Raw genomic sequence first — 19,421 nt, forward strand, 5'->3', positions numbered from 1 at the left:
CATTATGTGTACCTGTCTATCACACATGCAGATTAGGTATTGATAAAACAATGTTAACAATACTTGCAAACTTGTGGGGCATTGTCATCCTGGGCATCTTGGATCCAAGTGGCCAAGAGATCCCCCTTCCTATGCTTCAGGTCATCAAAATGGTGATGCATTTGCTCACCTGTGCGAGGGATACCAGTTGCACTGGTAAGGTCATGTGTCAGTCAGTCCCAGGCCTCCGATTTGTATTCCAACCCCTGGTACTGGCCCTACATCAGCTGGATGTCATGGTATTTTACAATGAGTCCAACTATGACCCTGGCCTCCAGAATACCCCGCCGCTGCACCCGGAAGTACACATCCTCTCCAACTCCTGCCATAGTCTCTGCCAAGATCCAACAGATTCCGGCTGTATTCCCACCTGTTGCACTTAAATAAGGTGGTTTTCCCTCCCTTTGCCACCATTGGGCCATTTTTAAAAATGTGGCATTTCGCTCAGCACTGCGCAAACCTACTGAGCTCAGCCGAGCAGTGCTTAAACTGGCAATGCTTAGCAGCAGTGTGCAAACCAGCTTAGCAATACCTACATTGGCTAAGTACTGCTAAAACTTTCCTTGTTTAAGCAGTGCTTGGCTAGGCTTAGCTATGCTTAGCAGAGCTTAGCTGGGTACAGCACTGCAGGATTTGATTATACATTTCATAATTGTGTAATTGCAAAATAAATGCTTCATAAAATGTCTGTGCATACATATAATATTCCATCAGAGGTTTAAAATACATCTCTTTCATGTATTTGCAACATACATGCTTAATAACTTGTCTATGTATTCATGCAAAATTCAATCAGAGCTTACTAGTACATCTCATAAATGTGTATTTGCACAATAATATTAATAACCTGTCTATGTAATCACACAATTATTTCATCAAGATTTAAAATAACTATCAGAATGTGTATTTACAAAATAACCAGTCTGTATTCGAATCCTGCACCTACTGCCCATGAGGCTGTCACTCTAACCATTCGGCTACTTGGCCTTGTAAATTGCTGTTGTACTTTTATATATATTTAAGTACCACTGAGCACTGCTGTGAGCCTCACAAACCCGCTTAGCTATACTTAAACTTGACCTTTTTATTTACAATTGAAGCCATCCGGTTTCTATTTTTTAGATGTCTGGCATGTGTCCATTGCCATGCAAACACACACACACACACACACACACACACACACACACACACACACACACACACACACACACACACACACACACACACACACACACACAAAATTAAACTATTTCAGTTTTATTTTCAGTGCCATACACTGACTATTCGGCTTTTTGACAGTGCAAGGGATGTGTTACTCATCTCTGGAGACAGTAATACACCCCCTACACTGATTCTGTAACTGTGTTACATGGCTCTCCTTTAGTAGCGCACCTTCATTAATATGCAAGGTGCGCTGCCGAGGGGGAGCCACAGACACCGCCACAGTACCTTCCATGTAGGACTTAGGGCTGGATTCATGAAGGCTTGCATGGAGTCTAAGAGTAGAATAAGACTCCATGCAGCCAACATGTCTGCTGAGCGATCCAGGAATAGCCGGCAGGGGCGTGCAAGAGAGCTCCTAAAATGACTCTTACATGGACAGGGCTAGGTTATGCAAATTACCTCATTTGCTGCCGAAAGCTATACAAATGAGATAAATTTGCAATCCTGGAAACCCTAAACTGTCCGAGTAAGAGTAGTGTTATTTGCAGAAATGTACTCCATTGACAACTGAGTACCATTCTGCAAATAGCAAAACGGAGCCGTGACAGCTCCAAATAAAGGATGCATCCAGTTGAGGAAGCATGCCAATGGCCAAATATATGGCCATTGGCAATGTTCCCTGTTGCAAAATAAAAACATTCTTTTTTACCTTGATCTTCGAAGTAGAGGTTGTTAAGGGGGGAAGCTCAGTCTAAGAGATGTAACCAAGCATTAGTAGGCAATCTTATGCAAATGAGGGTAAGGATAGTGAATCCTAATTTTACATGGCAAATGAGCAAAGTCTGTGGAGTGTAAGAGTAGGATAAGGGGAGTATCAGAGTAGAAGATAGGTGACATCACGAGGGGGGTATGTATGAAAGAATGTAAGCTCATTGGAGCAGAGTGGCATGTGTTTGCTGTCAGTTACTCATCAGTGGAAGAGGTGTGTCAACAGGTATCCTAGCTAAAGCCAAGAAATTGAAGGTGTATGCCGTGGATAACACTAAGGTTTCTTGTTGAAGTGCCTGCAACATGTTTGCATGCGGGTGCGCACCTGGTGATCTGAGTAAGACTGTGTGTGCGCGTGTGCACCTGTGTGCACGTTTATGCCAGAGTAAGTATGTGTAAGGTTGTTGAAATTTGTGTAAGTGCGTTTGCATCTGTGTGCACGCGTACAAGCAGGAGTCAGCAAGTGTTAGGCCGTGTAAGCATGTGTGCGCGCATGTGAGCTGGTGTGTGCATATTTGTGCTTGTTTGCGCGGTGCTGCCCCCTGTGGAAACAGAAAGGGAGAAGGAAGAAAAACAAATAGTAGGAAATTAACTAAGGAGAACTAGCAGAGCTAGCAGGTGAAAACAGTCAGAATCAGGCAATTACACAGGCAGTACACTAGCCCAGCCCAGCACTTAAACCTCTGCAAACAACTTTCCACCATGTTTTCCTCAGAGACACTGCAACACTGCACTAAACTAAGAGAAATGAAAACTTAAAAAGCTTTACTGAGACAAAGAAATGTTAGGGGCTGCCATTGCTGTTATAAGGCAACATATGCAACATGCTGAGGGTGGTGACAATGCAAATGCTGCTGAGCAACCCACAGTGAGGAGACGGAGAAGAGTGTACAGGCCCAGGGTAACCTAGCAGGGGCTACATGAGCTGAAAATAGTGGAGCGCTATAGAGTGGACAGTGACCTCATGCAGCAAAATGTTGAGCTGTGCAGGCCATGCCTCACACATGGAACCAACAGAGGGGAACCCATCCCAGTGGAAACCAAGGTATGTGTTGGCCTACGAATAGTAGCAACAGGTACCTTCCAGAGACCAACTGGTGATATGATGGGGATATCACAGGCTTCAGCATCCAGGGTACTGCACCAGTTCCTGAATGCCATGTACGCACCTGTCGGTGATCATGTATATTTCCCCAATTCCTGTGAGGTATTGGCCAGCAATATGTGTCTTTTCCAGCAAATAGCAGAATACCCTGAGGTAGTGGGTGCAATAGACTGCACGTGCATATGCATCAAAGCACCAGCCGGTGAGCGGGGTAGGGCCTACTTTATCCACAAGGGCTTCCCCTCCCTCAACTGCCAGGTCATGTGTGATGCCCAGGGCATAATACTGAATGTGTGTGTTGGCTGCCCTGAAAGCTACCATGATTCCCATATCTGGCATCTGACACAGCTGTACCAGACATTTGCCAATGGGGACATCCCTCATGGTTACCTAGTGGGGGATGCTGGATATGCACTCGAGCCATGGCTGATGACACCCATCAGAAATGCACACACACCTGAACAGGAATGCCATAATGAGGCACACGCACAAACAAGAAATGTAATCGAGTGTGTGTTTGGGCTGCTCAAGTCATGGGTCTGGTGCCTGGACACATCTGGTGAAGCCTTGCAGTACTCACCAACTACATGTACCTAAATTGTCATGGTATGTGCTATGCTACATAATATGATCCTGCGAAAACAGCTGCAGCAGGAGCAGCATAGGTCTGGGCCAAACAGCCCCCCACCATTGCCAAGGCCATCACAGGCAGAGCATGACTCGGAGGAAGAACAACCTGAGCCTGCCCCAGTAGGCAGAAGGAGGCGTGCCCAGTATGCTTTGGCCTTGGCAAAGAGGCAACGCATAGCACATACACTGGCTCAGTAGGAACCCTGGAAATGATACCTCTCTCTGACTCGCACATGTAGTAAAAGGGATGCCTAATTTGGCACTACCTGTTTTCAAACATGTATAGGGAGTGTACTATGTGCATCCGACATAGGCATCCCTGTAGCACCACCTGAGGCATGATTGCCATGTTTTAAGCAATATAAAGCAGTGCTAAACAGCTTTTACCACTATTTAGTATATGTAAACAAAATTGCACACACTGACTAGCACAACTTTGGGCAATGTTGAGCTATATTGGGCAACGTTCAGCAATGTTGGTTAACGTTGAGCAATGCTGGACAGGTTCGGTCAAAGTTGGGCATAGTTGAGCAAAAGCAGGTAAACATGCTCATATTTGCTTTAATGTTCCTTAAGCAGTCTGGTCTGCCTAGTATGAAAATATAAAGCAGTGACAGTCCTCGAACCCAAGATACTGTGCACTATAGTCACAGTACTGAGCCACTAAACCATGACACTATTTCACTGGTCAGCCTGTATGAAGAAATGTTGATAAGTCTATGCAAAGCGTCTCATGGAAACCCTGCAGGCACAGCATAATCCCTGTCGAGTTATGACACAAAGGTGAGCCCTGCAGTAAAAATACAACTTGATTTTCAACACACATATAGTATAAATGTTAATATTGGGCATGTTCACACACATCAACAAATGTAGTGGACGTCAGACAGCAACATACTGAAAGGTCACACTGGGCATGCTCACACACTTGAATAAATGAGGCAAATGTCAGGCAACAAAATACTGAAAGGCCAAACTGGGCATGCTCACACACTTAGGCCATGTCTGAGTACAGCAATGGGTCACACATATCTGGCAGTTGCATGTGTTAACCCAGGAACCTCTCACTATTCACCAATCCTGCTTGTGCACACAGTTATATGACAACAGACACATATATAATATATTGGAACCCTGTCATAATCAAATATGTACTACAGATACTTAGGTTGTTCATAGAAAGTGGGAAAGCAAAGAAAATAAAAAACCTGCAATCAGTATCATCAATAAACAATGTGCACTCCAAACATTATCCAGTCCAGGTTATGGAAAGATTATCTGCGAAGGAGTTCAGACAGAACCATGACACTTCCTTCAGCTATGTCATAAATAGCAATGTATACTCGTATATGTCCTGAGTCAGGGCCAACTGTAAATGACTGAGAATGCCAACATCCTGTCAGACAGGCCCATACATACATACATACCCACCTCCCGCTGACAAATGTCCCTATCATCATACCAGGAGATATCACATGTAGAATGGGTAAACAGCTCCTTCCAAAGCTCAAAACATGGCATCAGTTGGATTACATTGTTTCCCTATATGTGTCATACGTGAACTGCAGAACAAACAGACCCTGCACCTGAACAGTCTGTTGAGCCTCATCCTCTCTACAGGATATGAAACTGTTGAATGGGTTACAGCAACATATGGCACACTCCACAAGTGTTGGTGCACAGCAGACCATGGGAACTATAGTCTTATAAGCCTATGAAGTCTGATCTGCAAGGCCATGGAGTCCATCATGATTGAAGTCATAAACAGAGCTATTGGAAGCCTACAAACATACAACCCTACCAACTTTGGTTTGGGCATGGGCAGATCATGGTTCCCAAACCTGCTAGGCTGTTTGCAAGGCAGCCACCCAGGACATACATCACTGAAATTAGATACACACGTCACATATAGACTTTGAATAGCCATTTTCCAACATCCCAGACACATTTTGTATCCACAAAATCAACAACCTGTGCATAAATATGGATTGTCATATGATGAATTGGCAACTGGTCCACAGATAGATCACACAAGCTAAGAATTGTTGAGTCCTGTTCAAGCTGGTAACACCTGCTGTCCCCCATGGCTCAGTCCTGGGATTGCATAAAACAAAGTGCACACACATTACCATGTCTAGTGTGATGATGTCAGCATCCTACAAATATAGCAGGAGAAATGAAAACACCCAATAAAGCATATAGCGCGTTGTGTTATTGCATATCTCTCTAGTATCCTGATATAATTAGGTAGGAGTTTGAATTCTGCAATTGCTGAGTGTGTGTGTGTGTGATTTCCTTTGAGAGGAGTGCCCTTTTTGGAGACTAGGAAAACACCTTAAAAGAGGTCTATACCTCTTTGGCAAGTCTGATGATGTCAGCATCCCACAAATACAGCAGTGAACCAGAAAAGAAATAATAAATAAAGAATATAGTGTGTTATCTCTCGTGCATCTAGTATAGTATAGTAGTAGGGGTAGGGGGGTAATCCCCCTGCTTGGGTGTGTGTTGTGTGTGGTGTGTTTTCTTGGGAGTGGAGAGTTTTTTTGGAGGAGAAAAACACTAAAAAGTGGTATATACCTCTTTGGCAAGTCTAATACAAATACAGCAGTGGAAATGAAAGCTCCCAGTAAAGCATATAGCATGTCATGTTAATGCATATATCTCTAGTATCATAACATAGGTAGAGGTTTGAATCCTGCAATTGCTGTGTGTGTCTGTGGGGGGGTGTATGTTTGTGTGTGATTTCCTTTGAGAGGAATGCCCTTTTTGGAGACTGGGAAAACACCTTAAAAGTGGTATATTCCTCTTTGGTAAGTCTGATGATGTCAGCATCCCACAAATACAGCAGTGGAAATGAAAACTCCCAATAAAGAATATAGTGTGTCGTGTTAATGCGTATCTTTCTAGTATTATAACGTAGGTAGGGGTTTGAATCCTGCAATTGGTGTGTGTGTGGGGGTGTGTGATTTCCTTTGAGAGGAGTGCCCTTTTTGGAGACTAGTAAAACACCTTAAAAGTGGTATATTCCTCTTTGGCAAGTCTGATGATGTCAGCATCCCACAAATGCAGCAGTGGAAATGAAAACTCCCAGTAAAGCATATCGCGCTTCGTGTTAATGTGTATCTCTCTAGTATCATAACATAGTTAGGCCGGGGTTTGAATCCTGCAATTGCTGAGTGTGTGGTTGGTTGGGGGACGGTGTATGTTTGTGTGTGATTTCCTTTGAGAGGAGTGCCCTTTTTGGAGACTAGGAAAACACCTTAAAAGTGGTATATTCCTCTTTGGCAAGTCTGATGATGTCAGCATCCCACAAATACAGCAGTGGAAATGCAAACTCCAATTAAAGCAGATAGCGTGTCGTGTTAATGCGTATTTCTCTAGTATCATAACACCTGTTAGGTAGGGGTTTGAATCCTGCAATTGCTGAGTGTGTGTGATACTGTTGGTCAATGTGTTGTGGGTTTTGCTTTTACTACTGTATGACATATCAGTAAAACAACAGTATGTGCATTGCACACTTCAGGTATCTGTGTGGCAAATACATATATGTACATGTGACCTCAATTAGTTCATAGGTGTGAAGCCTGCTTTCTACATGAATACATCTGTTACCTTTGACAGATTGTGCTGCTGCTTCTCAGACCTTAGGTCACATATGTATGTTTGTGACAAGGCCAGCCACTGTAGTGATCTGTGGCTTAGGTCATCTGTGTCACACACACCCATGACAGTTTCTATAGAATAGTGTGAGTGAGGGTTCATGCCTGGGGTATATTTCAGACATGTTCAAACACAACAAAGTCTGTCAATAATGGACATTCATTATAGGTGTACAACAACTTTGTGGATATGCATACAGACCCCTTATTGCTTATGTGATACACTGAGGGACTTCAGAATACCTTTGGAAATGTGAATACCAAAGGACAGATGACATAACACGTGGCTGTATGTACACATCGGTACCCGTTCAACATGTTGTGGGCTACTACCTATGTGGTACTGTCGGGATACTATGTTTAGTGAATGTGGATGACTATGCTATAGTTGGCTTATAGCTTTACAGCATGGGTTGGACAACAGGTATCTGTCTGTATGATACCCTTGTGGAGGATAAGTGTCTCATTCGGAGAATGCATTGTAGGCCACTATATGCATTACCAGATGTGGACGGACATATCCCTAGTGTGTTTGCTTGTACCTAAGAGGGCTACATGCCAAACAGGAGTGGTCCCAGGAATGGGTGGCTGTCACTGGTATAGTATACTACCGGAAGGATCCAAATGCTACTGAGTTTCCTACATCTGTGTGGCAGTTGTCAAGTCATCATCTAACGATTGGTTATAGTCAGGCTGTTGATGTTGTGTATACTACCAGAATGCAAACCAATGACAGATAGTAACAGTATCACCCACAGCATAGTGTCAAACCATGTCATGCACACGTGTACCCAAGTAAAAACATATGTGTAGTAAAATGCATACTGCCCACCAATAGAAACTATGAAGTGTTAACACTGTGTAATACAGGGCATGTCACCCTTCCCATGTGTCCACTATGCACGTACATGCAGACAGTGCACCTCCACCATGTTTACAAATGTACACCTGCAAATCTGTACTGCACACATCAGACACGTACTGTCCACTCACAAACACATGCTGCCAGAACTACACACATCAGCCAAGTGGCACATGGGCGGACAATACATTTTTGGAATTAACACTGGTGTAAACAATACTATATTGCTAATCATAGCTTTAATGCATCATGCCTGCTCAGATATACCTACAAGGATATCATTACACTTTACTGTTCACAACATGCTAACATTGCTACACTGCTATAAAGTCACCCTGTGCATCAGCACCATGTTAGCCTGTTCCTGTATCAATGTTACAGATGACAGGAGGTGGCACAGTTTCATCATATGCACAGGTTGTGTTGTTGGTTTGCCAGAGCCCAACATTGACCCATCCAATTGACATGTATGTGTGTGTGTGTGAGGGACAACAGTACAGCATGGGTCAATGTTGATATAATGTGTGTGTGTTTGTGTTTGCTCTAGATGTTTGGCTTATGTGTGTGTGTCTGCATGCACACAGTTCCACCATGTGGCTGCCAAATACGGGAGGTTGTTGGACAGCCACAGACTGTACCTGCCAGGCTGTACAGATCACTGTCTCTGGCCATGGACACAGTATCTGTGCCTGGCAGGGGTGCCACGGACAGTATCGGGTACTAAGCCAGACTGGGTACTATCATCAGAGGAAGAGGGATGTCGACTGGACCCATGTCCCTGCTGGGACTGGCCAGAGCCACATGCATGTGGTCTTCTATGATGGTCTATTGACAGCCCAACACTGCTGGGGCTGGTACTGCCACTACGGGAGTGGCTGTGACTTGTGTGTCGTCCGCGACGACTGCCAGCTGATGATGTTGCTGGCATACATCCACGTCTCAGCCATCCTGCACTGTCCTGGCACATGGACATGACATTGCGGAGGACATCTAATGTCTCCCCCCAATGTCAATCAATGACCTCGGTGCAATTACGAATGGCACCGGCAAGGTCACGGATACTGTCATTGATAGCAGCTTTATGGGCCCTCTGCGCCCTTAGTCCCTGTCTGGTGTACCGTTCCATACATGCCTGTGCCTGCATTACAGCCCGGAACATACCTGAGGTTGTAAGACCTGTGGGGGCACGTCTGCCAGGGGCATTATGACCAGCAGTGCTGCCACGAGAACCCCTGGACATCTGCCTATGTGGTACCATTCCAGGAATCTGGGTATGGCTGCTGTGAGGAGATGCATGTGCCATAGATACCACACTATCCTGGTCAATGCCTACTGTATGCTGTCCCTCAGCTAAGGCCATTGGTGATGAGGGATGTATTGGCAGTATGAATGTGCACATAGATGGGGTGGAAAGCTGTGTACTGTCTATTGGTGGCCCAACGACAGACCCTGTCAAACCTGCCTGTGCCACAACACATGTATCATCATTTCCACTATTTGTGGCAGTGACTTTAGGTTCCCTGCTGCACTCAACCAACACAACCTCAGCACCTGTGAGAGGAAGACAGGAAACACACTTTACAATCTGTACATGATGTTAGCACACATGCACACATGAACACATGAATACATGCACACATGAATACATGAACACATGCACACATGAACACATGAACACATGAACACATGAACATATGCACACATGCATACATGAACACAAATACACTACTCACTAAAGTTCACACACACACACACACACACACACACACAACAACAGCAATCCAGAACATACTCATTAGTGGTTGATGGTGGAGTACAGTATCACAAGCCAAAGAGTCCTATCACACGTGTCAGTGTGCAGGATGTGTGTTGCTCATGAGCCATCATCAGGCAGCATCATGTGGTCACTCAAGGCCACTAATGTGTACCACACTGGCAACTATCTTGCTGTACCTGAACTGCAGCACTGTGGCTACATTAACCATTTCACAGGCAGTTGTTACATGGGTATATAAGGTGTTCAATAGGGAGCATTGCCAAACATGAATATGTTGTGTGTTGAAGAGTGTCGCACCACCCCATGATAGGCCTCTACCCCTCAGGTATAGTATGTGTGCTATGTGGATGACATTTGGGATAATGGAGTCTGACCTTACAGCAGGTGTCTAAATACGCCATGTGTATCATATTAACACTTACTGTGTATGACAAAGTGGTGTATGTTGTGTGCATGTGTATTGACTCTGCCTATACAATGTCAACTACAGTGTACCACAATTGTTTGGGATGCTCTCTGTATTGCATGTGTTTGAGGCAGCTACTCATGTTACTGGGATGTGCATAGTCCCACAGAAAACATGCAGAGCATGCATTATAGGTGTTTTACATGTGTATATGGCCTACAACTCACCTATGACATGCACATGTTATTTGCTATATTAAATGTAGAACACTCACCAGCATGGGTCTGCTGTTTTGCTGTCACACCAGAGGGACCTACAAGGATATGAGACAGTTTGTCAGTGTCAACAACTATGGCATTGCTGCTGTGAGTTTGCAATTTTACAGTAGAACAACAGGTGATAGTCACAGGCATACAGATTATGTTCCAGATTATCAGTATTGCACAACACCAGGCTCCGCATCTTCTAAATACACAGTACACATCTGACATATGCATGTTCTAACAATCTCGCTAACAGTAGTCTACAGATATACCATGTTACCTGCACGCTCTGAGTCAAATTGCTGGGTGACTTTGGCCTCCATGATGACACATGTGTGTTGTAGTGGTTGGCCAGGAGCCACCACGCTGAGGAGCAGCTCTTCCACTCTAGTGAGGGGTGGATGTAATGCTGCACCACTACCTGTGGCAAGCTGTCTGCAGACATCAGAGGCATGCTGCCGGACATGTCTAATTAAATCACTGCAGTGATGGCGTACCTGCTGACGAGTCCGATTATACATGTCTACGTCATTCACCTGACAGACAACATCTTGCCACAGTGCAGTGCGCTCATGCTGGTCCTGGCTGGTTCTGGAGGACAGCAGGGTGTGATGTTGTAGTAGGGTGGATATTATTATTTCCTCCTCTTCAGGGGAATATGCAGGGTTGTGATGGTGAGACATGTCCCTGGAAGACAATAAAACAATAATTATGAGCAAGTCATGTGGCACACTTAACATTCTAAAGTACAGATATCAATGAAATGCCATATATAGCAACCTATTGGCTGTCAGTAGATACACACTTTTAATACCACATATCAGTGCTCAGCCCACAACTGCCTGACAGTGCCTGGCACGTTCTGTATATTAAACCATGTTCTGCACAGCAATAAAGTGAAACCAGTATGTAAGACTATACAACAGTACATGGCACACTGTATGTGACACAATGCACCACCTAGCCACATGAGGTATATATCAAGCTAATGCATGAAGGAAGATGTCATCCATTGTAATGAATGTAAAGTACAGTTACAGTATTACCAGTATACCACAGTAGTCTTTGATGCCAAACCCCTGCCTAACATATGTGCACAGTTGTTGATATAGGTGGCATACTGCTGTACTAGACTATACATGTTGCTAGATACATACGTATACCCTGTAACACAGATATGATTGAGGGCATGGTACAGGCACAATTACACACACATCAGACATACATACAACACACAAATGTATGCCAACCCAGATGAGCTTTACCTGTGTACCATACAGTACTGTGTGTCACTACTTACAAAACCTTATGCCTGAGGTATGTAATCTGTGAGGACTACAGTGAACACACAAAACAGTGTTTCCAAGCAATGTGAACATACACCATACTGTACTGTTTAGGCCTACAGCTTCAGGTTGTACTACAGTTCATATGGGAGTTGGATTCACCAGCAGTACTACTCACTAAGCATACATGCATTGCTTTAGCCTACAATGGGACACCACAGTCGACAACAAGGGACTACGTCACACTGTATGCCATACTACTTTTTCTGCCTAGCAATAGCATACACATCTTTTGCTGGGATCACAGCTAGGACACAAACTACCATGACAGAAACAATTTCACACTAAGCTATCACACCTTTACAGATCTTGCACACATTCACCGTAACACTCAGTCAACCTCACATAGCAATTATTGCACTAAGTACATGTGTGTGTGCATCGTGTCATGGGTAGGTAATACGCTATTGGCCCTAGGGCCTACAGCAGCCTAGCCATATGCTACCCTGGCCTTTGACACACATGTAATTTAATTTCACTTGCCCCTGTCAACCAGAGCTACAGAGGTGATTCCTGGGGTGTATTTCCTATCTCCCAAACAATCATCAGGAGTATTTATGACAACTGCTAATGAGGAGCTTTGTTTGCTATTGATAGGTGGTTTGTTCCAGAGTATGGCATGTCTCTGAGTTAGGACTCTATCCCTCCAGCATGTGCTGTTTAGTGAGCTGACAAGGTGTAGGGCCATAGAGCGTGTATCTGGGAGGGATTGTAATATGTTTATGTGGAGGATGTCCAACAGCTATGGGTGTGACATAGCTCAGTATGTTAGGCAGAGGTCACCTCTGGGTAGGCGGTATGCAACACAGTGTAGCTGTGGTTTTGTGAGTTGGTCTGCATAGGGCATCTGTTTGAGGCCGGTATTACTCTTTGTGAGGTATGTCTGTGGCCTTTCCAGTTGCTGTAGTTGGCATTGTACTCTCTAATGGGTTTTAAGTGTGATAAGTAGAGGGGAACACTGACCTATATTTCCCTAGATGACACACCTTTTGTGATGACGTGTACCACGTAGACAGAGTACATGACCAGTGTAGCACTGTGATTATCAAAGGGGAGGCTGCTGTCCACCTGAGTCCCATGTTCCCTTATCACACCTTCGGTGTTAGACTACCACCTATGTGGTAGTTAATGGGTACAGTGTTCTGGCAAGAAGGGATGGCACTGCAGTGTCAACACTGAGCTTCAGTCCATACCTTGGTCGCCAGGCACCTGTCGCAGTAGGTATGCCCCATGTCTCTCTCCCTCTATCTATATATATCTACATATCTATATATATCTATCTATATCTATATCTATATATATATATATATATATATATATACATATATATATATATATATATATATCTACATATCTATATCTATGTATATATATATATATATATATATATATATATATATATATATATATATATATATATATATATATATATATATATATATATATATATATATATATATATATATATATATATATATATATATATACACACACACACACACACATACACACATACATATAAACATCCATTGCTGTACATATAGATGTACATATAGGCACATATACAGTCCACTATTCATGGTGGGAATATCAATTATGCGACAGTTGTGAGATATACAGTTATGTAATAATATTGCACAGTTGTGCAGACTGCATTGAAGGTGTCCTCAGCCCATGTAGCTTTAGCAGGCCTCACTGGCTGCAACACTGCAAAATTGACAGAGCATACCCACAGCCTTTAACCACCACATGTCATGTACCAGCACTGCATGCTATTTTCTTTGCCACAAACTACAACCTACATAGAAATATGCACATAACAACCTTCAACAATGTATATATATATATATATATATATATATATATATATATATATATATATATATATATATATATATATATATATACACACACACACCCTTTACAAACAGTTGCAGTATGTCTCTTGCCCTATGCACATGTACAGATACATAGAGATACGTACTGCTGCCACATATGGATGATTCATAGTATGTAGAGTACTCTTCATAAACATCTACTACATGCCAGCAAATACATATGTGTTACCTTTCCTTTGTATTGCTTTGTTCCGTTTGTTTTTAAAGGAAATAATTTATTTATTTATTTTATTTATTTATTTTCCTTTGTCGGTTGCTCTTTCTTTTTCTGTGTCTCTCTGTTTCTGTCTCTTTGTCTGTCTTTGTGTCTCTGTCTCTGCCTCTGTCTCTGTCTCTGTCTCTCTCTCTCTCGCTCTCTCTCTCTTGCTGCAATGAGATTATTGCATGTGTAGACAGCAATTACAGCCTGCTTTTCTAGGTATCTGCACATGTGCATGTGATGGCCTCTGCACCAGTTGGTGCCTACCATTTATTAATTGCATGCACCCTGCTGTGTGGTAATTGCAGTACTCACTGTCATGGCAGCCCACTGCTATAAAATGCTAGGTTAGGTAGGCGTAGCCCTTTCAGCTTTCCAAAGTGGGGCCCATGCTTGTTTGCTGTGGACTCCGTTGTGTCAGTCAGAAGGTTGGTATACTTCTTATCTCTGAAGCTAGGGTTGTAGCCAGTGATTTGCATGTTGTACTCAAACCTGAATGTTACTGCTTCTATTTTACACTTGTCAGTGTAGAATTTTACTCACCCCTCCAAATGCTTACACAAGATACATGGGAGTATGTACTTTCTTTTCTAATTAGACAATTAACTGCCATACAAAAGTAGTTATTGCAATGTATTCCTCTGGCACATGAACTGTTTGTGAACTACTATATTGTAAATATTAATTACCTCACTTCTGAACAGTTTGTTGTTTATTTGTGTTGACATTAGCACAGCCTGCTCAAGACAACTGGACACATTTCAGTACTGAGTATGCCTACCTACATCCTTGGTAGAGCCTGAATACACAGGTATATTGTTATTTTGGGTAGGGGTGCAGAAGTACAGAGAGCATTATATATTATTGTGTGATGTTTATCTTGCTGAAAATATAGGGTTGCTGTGTACCCGTTAGTCTAACAAGGCAAGTAGTCTGTCTGCGTAGCTCCCACTTGTGGACATATCCAGATGGGTAGCCAGAGGTTAGCCTATTATTCTTTGTCTGTGCACCACACCGGTCTTTTCTGCACTGGAACAATGGCATTGTCACAGTTGGTTGCTAACAGTACATGGCTACATCATTTGATAGTTTTGTGTTGTACTCCTACATAAAGGTATGCTTGTGGGACTTGTTCCAAAGCTATTTGCAGAGTGTGTAACAGCAGAAAAGCTGAAATGCCTGTGTGTTTCTGCCTCTGCCAGGCCTCTTATACACTCAGGTATATATTTGAACAGCCTCAGGGAAAGGTACATATAAGTGGGGTACACCTGTAATATATTACAGACATTAAGTTGAGACTGTGAGAGAATCAGCGCATATGTATTAATACACCTTTTCTGACATGCATGCAGTGTGTACTCTTACTTATTGACATTATTCATTAAGTGTAATACCCCACTTTTCGGCCTACTGTCAGTACTTTTCAGAGGGATTCTGAGGGACAAAACTAACATTTGTTTACGAATCAGGGACATCCCTGAAAAGCAGTCACAGTTGGGAAGTATGGCCTCTGCCCTATTCAAATATGCCAGTGTTTATCCTGCTCTGATACTGTGTGGGGTTTGTAAAGTGCTACTGTAACATTATTTCCTGCTAGAATGGCTGGTTCTCTTTTCACAGTCATGTCATGCAATTCCACAATAACTGCTGGTAAAGATCCACAGAACAAGATTTGTGTTATGGCATTCCTATTTTCCCTTTACATTCACTCATTGTAATGCATGATATATTTATTACAGCACCAACTTGTTGTATATCTACTATGGCCTAGTGGTATTTCATGTAGTGTAGTGTGTCCAAGGTCTGGGGTTCGAGACTAACAGAGGTGTTATATTGTGCTGCTCAGCAGAACAAGGGCCCTGCCATGCAGAGTGACTAAGGCACTTTTAAGCAGTTGTAAGCGGGTTTGCGCGGGTTTGCACGATGCTTAGCAATACATAGCTAAGCGCACACATGTGCACACTCACTCAAACCCACTAGTTACTGCTTAAAAGTGCTTACTCCCGCTAACCCCAGTGCTAATTTCTTTGAAAGAAAATTAAATGGGGAGATAGGAAAGTGGTGAAAAAGGGGGGCACAAAGAGGGAAAGACAGTAGGGAAACAAGCTTGGAATGTGCAGGACGTGTGTAGGGAAGGTCCATAGCTGCCTGTTTCTTTACCAGCAACAGCTGTGCATTTGCAATAAGTTTGGAATGAAATTTGAAACCTTCCACCCCTGAAAGAGTGGTGAGGACAACAAAGTATGTTGTACTGCCAATTATAATTATCAGTTTACATGTCCAGCGGACATGTGTGTGAAATGGGAAGCTATGTATGGGGCGTAATTTTTTTGTGGGAACAGATTGCCCTTTTTTTTTTTTCAGGTGAGAGTGGAAAGTGAGGTAGAGGAAGTAGGTATATTTGCGGAGGTAGGTTGGGGAGGTAAACAGACAAGACAAACAAGACGCATACAGGGGCAGAATATGACACACGGGGTGGATGAACACAACTGATGGGGATGGATGTTTGGAAATCGCAAGCCCATGAGCCTACAGATGGTAACAGTGGAACTGAGATCCCCACCCATGGGCAGTCACCACTGCACCTTCACAGCCCCAAGGGTGGCTGTGCTGGGGTCTGCATAGGAGGGGCAGGCTCACCCGTGAGTTGCGTCACTCTCGCCTCGAGCTGGCGTAGGGGATCAGTGACTGAACACTGGATCTCCCTACGCACCACAGTCCGGACCCTTCAGAGGGTGACAGGTGGCCCTTCTCCGCCCATGCTTGCACCCATCCCCTGCAGCACTTCCACTCGAAGGTGGCACAGGACCAATGGAGGAGGGGAGCCCGGGCTGGGCACCGGACCTGCTGGTGCCAGTGCAATCGTCAGCTGAGGAGGTACAGGTGGGACCGCTAGGACCAGCCTTCCCATACATTCTGTGATTAGGTGTGTTTAATTACAGCATAAACAACAGCATTCCAAATTAGTTGTAACAGGATGCAGTAATATTCCCATTAACCCAACACACCAGAGTTCCAACAGTTGAACAGCAAGCATAACACATGCATATATTGAACAACAGTGGACATTCCAACAGCATGCAGGGTTGACTGATGGCAACAGGCCACCGAGATTGTGGTGTTTGAACAGGGCACATGCATCAAAGTAAATGCAGGTATTTATAGAACAATAGGACATATGTCCCAACAAATGTTTTGAGATTAGACATACCCATTGAGGTGAGGAATTGCATTGTTTATGCACATACAGCAGGCTGTAGAAAGAAACCTCCATTAACATCTTATAAGTACTATTAGTCTACACTACATTCCTATTGACTGCAGGTGTATATCCCCTACATGTATTATTACACTAGGCAACATGCATTCGGTTGTGTAATGGGTTTGGCTAGTTCATTATATACCTGACCTATATCTGACATACTAACTGTCCAAGATGCAGATGTTACTGCTACATAGTTATTTATTTTATTTATATTTATATATCTACATATTTGGATGTGTTCACGTGACATTTTCATTTAAATTTCTACAGAACCCTACATTTCATGTAGCACACTCATATGTCTGGGGAACACATTAACAAGCTACTCGTGTGCCAGATTTACCTATGTATGCCAGCCATTAACAGACTGTTGAGGACTGTATATATGCTTCACAGCTACTGGCACTTTCATCATCCACTTTATATGGGACTGCCTAACTGTGGATTGACAGCACTTAATACAACAGTACTATTTATATAATGCAAGGGTACAACAACATTTCAAAGTAAGTGACACAGACACACTCCAAGTATTATACCTTTATTAATTACATTACACACTTTTCTACAGGCTCTCTCCTTTATTTGATATTACAGTGCATATGGAAGACATATTCAAGACATATTATACCTTTATTAATAGGTTACAATACTCTTTTTCAGGCTCGCTCACTTATTTTATATGACAGTACATGCAGAGATATTATTCTGGACTTATTTTACCTTTATTAATGGGTTACTACACTCTTTTTCTGGCTCTCTGACTTATTTTATATAACAGTACATGCAGAGGAATTATTCAGGGCATTTTATGGCTGTATTATTGGGCTACAACACTTTTTTTTAGGCTCTCTCACCTATTTTATATAACAATACATGCAGAATAATTACTAACCTGCCTGGTGGTGCAGCCTTAGCAGCCTATCTGCATAGTCTTGCTGATTCGCAGCACGGACACCTGCAGCTGTGAAGTAAATGAAGGGATATTGAGACATACCTATCCATTATATAGACTAAATTAGCATGTCTTACATACTGCATTCCATGGCTACTTACTCAGTAGTGGGGCATCTTGCATGTCATGGGTCTCCAGTATCCATTGCTTCAGTAGGTCCTGCTTCTATCTCTTCAGGTCTGCATGGTGGTGACGGACCTGCTCACCAGTCCGAGGGATGCCTGTGGCACTGGTGAGATCATGAACTAACCGGTTCCAAGCCTCTGTTTTGTACTCCGTCCCTTGGAACTGGCCCTGCAGGAGTCTTGACTCATGACGGTGGACAAGGAGCCAAACCATGTATTTTGACTCCTTGACGCCCCAGCGTTGCACTCGAAAGTGAGTACCATCTCCAGCACCAGCCATTCTAACTGCATATGGGAGCTACAGTCAGTTATGGCGAGTATTCCCGCCTATGGAGCTTAAATATGCCGCATTTCCCGCACTTTTTTTGTGATTGGCCGTTTTTGAAAATTCTCGGCTGACTGCAGACCTGCTTAGCAATGGTTAATCTACCATTTATAAGTATATGTATGTTAACAGTGGCTGTTTATCCTAAGCTGTCATGGCTTAATGGTTCAGTACATTGATTATGATGCACAGTGTCCTGGGTTCGAACCTTGTCAATGCTTTTTATTTTACTACTGTCCAGACAGGTTTGGGGGTGTGGCTGTGTTTAGGCAACTTTGCTCTACGTTGCTCCACGTTGTCCTACGGTGCGCTGGTTGGCGCGGTGCGAACCTCCGCGCAAACCTGTTGCGCTGGGTAAAGCGCTGCTTAACTACGGGCAACTATATTGCGCTGGGTAAAGTGCTGCTTAGCTATGGGCAACTATATTGCGCTGGGTAAAGCGCTGCTTAGCTATGAGCAACTATATTGCGCTGGGTAAAGTGCTGCTTAGCTATGGGCAACTATATTGTGCTGGGTAAAGTGCTGCTTAGCTATGGACAACTATACTGAGCTGGGTAAAGCGCTGCTTAACTGCGGGCAATTATATGTCAAGATCCTTCTTATATTTATAAATATACATTTTTTTCACTGATACA

The sequence above is a fragment of the Protopterus annectens genome, chromosome 3.part1 (assembly GCF_019279795.1).
Source record: "Protopterus annectens isolate FY-2018-M chromosome 3.part1, PAN1.0, whole genome shotgun sequence".
Taxonomy (NCBI): Eukaryota; Metazoa; Chordata; order Ceratodontiformes; family Protopteridae; genus Protopterus; species Protopterus annectens.